General features: G+C 47.3%; 1 pseudogene across 1 annotated transcript; it reads left to right on the top strand.

Annotated features, from left to right (window-relative positions):
• Nucleotides 1-1,200: 1,200 nt before the first annotated feature.
• Nucleotides 1,201-3,710, top strand: LOC306666939 (serine/threonine-protein phosphatase 1 regulatory subunit 10-like; annotated as a pseudogene). Its single transcript has one exon. The product of its transcript is annotated as a serine/threonine-protein phosphatase 1 regulatory subunit 10-like (transcript).
• The last annotated feature ends 339 nt before the right edge of the window (nt 3,711-4,049 follow it).

Below are 4,049 nucleotides of genomic sequence, written 5' to 3' on the forward strand. Positions count from 1 at the left end.
ATGAAGTCCAAATTCAAGGTGTTGGTATGTTGAGCACTCAGGGATCCTCTCCCTGGCTTGCAGAGGTTCATCTTGCTTTGCTCTCACAAGCCTCATCTCCCTCTATGTGGGTCCCTTATGCCTCTTTCTCTTAAAAGGAAACAAATCCTATTAGATTAGAGCCCCATACTTATGAGCTTATTTAACGTTGCCTCTTTAAATGCCTTTCCAAATACAGTTACATTGAGGCCTACGACTTCAACATAAGAATGGTAGGGAGACACAACTTAGTATGTAAGGATAACTAACAGGGATTAAATGGCAAAGTGTCCCCCATGAAATCAGTAAGCAGCTTTCTCCAAAATATCTACAAAACATACATCTTCACATGAACCGACTAGAAAATAAAGAAAAGGTAATATATCTCCTTTCTACTCATTCTGTATCATCATTGGTTTATAACTATGCTTCACATATACCTATAGATTTTGTGTTGTGTTTTCAGTTAAGATACTATATGTAAATAAACTTTCTGTTAAAAAACAGGTTTTTTTCTTGTGATCTTGCACATCCGAAGGGTCACTCTGCTAGAATGCTATTCCGGCCCAATGATACTTCTCTTCAAATTAAATGTTGAAATTTACCATATAAGAAACAAGTATTGGCCATTTTGGGGTTCATTTAGAGGTTTGAATTTTCTAGGAGAAAGACAGGCCAGCCCTGAAGAAAATAGAAACAAGCCACACAACATCTAAGCCCTTGAAAGTATCCTGAGACGGGGAAAGGAAAACAGCAGCCACCAGCCCAAACACTTCTGTCTTCTGCCCCCACACACCTATCTTGCACACCCACCAACCCACACTGCTTGGGACTTGAAATCTGTGGAGAAGGACCGTCACCCATAACTTAAAAAATAATCAACCACCCTCCCTTCCCAAACCCACCCAATTTCACTCATTCAGTGTTTCCTTTTTTTGATTCCACTCATAATTTTTTTCTACGGACCCCCTACCTAAATGGAGTTGTGGGGGTCAGTGAATACTGAGTTGGCCTTTATTTTTTAAGAAACTTTTTGATCCAAAGAGTCCTTCCAAATAATTTGAGTTTTGGGTCCTGGTTTGTTGTTTTATTTTTTTTTGCTCCAAATTTTACCCTCTCCCCGCCTGAGCCCAAGATGCTAACATTGCAAAAAAATAAAATAAAATGGATAAAACTACAGTCATGGTCTCAGAGCAGCTAGAACCCAAAGAGCTTCTTAAGCCTGGATAGCTTCCTGGATCAAGATGGGGAAGTCAAGAGTGTGGATGGGATTTCCAAGATCTTTGACCTGATGAAAGAAGCACAGAGGTAGTGAGTCGATGCACCTATTTGAACATTCTCCTGCAGATCCATTCATCAGAAATACTGGTCAAGTTTGTTGATGTTGGTGGCTACAAGCTTCTTAACAATTGACTGACATGTTCAAAGACAAACAACAACATTCTCCTTCCAGCAAATTTTGCTGACCCTGCATCACCTACCACTCACTGTGGACCATCTCAAGCAGAATAACACTGCTAAATGGTGAAGCAACTGAGCAAGTCAAGTGAGGATGAAAAGCTCCCAAAATTGACCTCAGTCCTTGTCAGTGATAGGATGACTGTCATTCATTCCCAGAGCAGTCCCCAACTTGCTGAGAAAGAAGAAAAAACATAAAGAGGGGAAGAGTTGAGCCACTCCTCCTGAACGATCTTTGACTCAGGTGAAGGCTGAGACCCGGCCTGAAGAGACCCCAGGGAAGAAGAAAGAGAAGCCCAAGTCTATTTGAACTACAGCACCAAGTCATGCCAAGTTCCATTTCACTGGACTAGAGCTGGAGACACCATCTTTAGTAACTGTGAAGAAGAACGGCCAGCACAGTAGTAGTTTCTGACGAGTACAACCTCATACCTATCCCCCTCAAGCACCAGAGTGCCACAACTGCTCCAGGAGATGCTGCCTCTCCTGCGGAGAAACCAACACCCAATGCCACCAAAGAGATCAAAGTGAAGAGCATCCCTCCACAGTTTATGGAGGGCCTGGGCTTTCTGATGCTCTGAATTCAGCCCCTGTTCCAGGCATCAAAATTTAAAAAAGAAGGTGCTGTCACCTACTGCTGCCAAGCCCAGGCCCTTTGAAGGGAAAACAAACATAGAATCAAGCACAACCAAACCTTCTTCTCAGAACCAGTGCCCCTCTGCTGAGACAATGGACATAGACCACCCAGGCACCCCAGTGCCAACTGTTGAAGTCCCTGAGCTCATGGATGTAGCCTCTTTTGAACCAGGAGCTCTGAATGCAAAGCCAGTGGAAAGCTGTGGAGATCCTATCCAGCTGATCCAGAAGGGAAGGGAAAGGAAAACTGTGACGTGCCTGAGGAGGGCAAACTGAGAGAATATTTCTATTTTGAACTGGATGAAACTGAACAGTAAATGTAAACAAGATCAAGGACTTTAGTGAGGCTGTTAAAAGAGGGATACTCGCAGACCGACATGGATTTCAGATGACTCTAGCGTCTAAGCCATGATAACATGGAGGAGAAGGTGCCCTGGGTGTACCCTAGTCCCCTGGTTCTGTCCCCTCTTGTCACCCCTGGAAGCAACAACCAAGAGTGATACCTCAGGCTGAGTGGGAGAAAGAGATCCTTCAGGAGCTCTTCCTGAAGGAGAGTCCTCATGAACCTATAAACCCATACCTCCTAAACTCATTCCACTAGATGAGGAATGTTCCATGGATGAGACCCCATATGTTGAAACCCTGAAGCCTGGGGGATCAGGTGGCTCACCTAATGCTGCTGGAAGCTTCAAGCGGCCTCCTGTTCTAGCCAATCTTATGGGAAGCTTGGGTGCTGGGAAGAGCCCCCAAGGGCCTGGAGGAGGAGGCATCAATGTCTAAGAGATCCTTACCTCCATCATGGCAGCCCAATCATTCCTCAGAGGAACTACTGAAACAACCAGACTATTCAGACAAGATCAAGCAGATGTTGTGCCACATGGACTTTGAAGTCCTGGTCCAATAGCCAATGGTTTCCCACCAGGGGTCCCTGGGGGTCCCAAAGGTGTGCAGAACTTCCCCCTGGGCCTGAGGGACCTATGTCAGGTACCTATGGAGGCCCTGATGGACCAATGGGTCCACATTTCTGGGTCCCCCACCCCCTCTGGGGGTGATCCCTTCTGGGATGGCCCAGGTGATCCCATGGAGGGGTGGCCCAGTGCGGGGGTGCCCATAGAGGCTGAGGTGGCCTAGTAGGAAATGAGCCACCTACTGCGACTTCCATTCTGAGGGGCCAGAGGAGGTCGCTTCAGAGAAGGACATCCAAATGGACAAGGGGACCCTAGTGGGGGTATGGTTGGAGATGGTAGGCATCCTCCTTACGAAGGCCTTGGTGGGGGCATGATCAGTGACAGTGGCCATTGTCCCCATGAAGGCCCTGGTGCGAGCATAGGTGGAAGTGGTGGACATCGCCTCCATGAAGGCCTTGGACATGGGGGACCCTGTGGCCACCAGCTACATGATGATCCTGGTCACCAAGGCCATGACCATAGAGGGACATGGGGAGGAGGGCACTGAGGCATGATGGAGGCCACATTCATGGAGGAGATTTGTCAAACCATCCTGTCTGTCGACATTTCATGATGAAGGGCAACTGTCACTATGAGAACAACTGTGCCTTCTACCACCTTGGTGTCAATGCCCTCCCACCCCTGCCCTAGGGACTGCCTGCCTGCCCTGCCCACATGCCCCCCTGTGGACTGCAGTGTTGCTCTTTTCACCCTGTTATGGCTTCTCTGAGGCCCAATTTCCCCTTTCCCCAGCTGATGAGGTGTCGGTCCCCTCAGTTCCCACCTGCTTGGGTTCCTGGGGGTTTTCTGATCACTGGTGTGCATTGATTTACATATTTTCCTCTGATCTGGGGAGGAGAGAGACTGGACACATTCTGTCACCTGGACTGCTGAAGTGGAGACCAAGTATGCTTCCCTTTATTTTAGCTGTTGTCCGAAACCCCTTTCCAGTATTACCTCTAATTCCTGAAAACCTAAAACTGGTTATCC

The sequence above is a fragment of the Sciurus vulgaris genome (assembly GCF_902686455.1).
Source record: "Sciurus vulgaris genome assembly, chromosome: 7".
Classification (NCBI taxonomy): domain Eukaryota; kingdom Metazoa; phylum Chordata; class Mammalia; order Rodentia; family Sciuridae; genus Sciurus; species Sciurus vulgaris.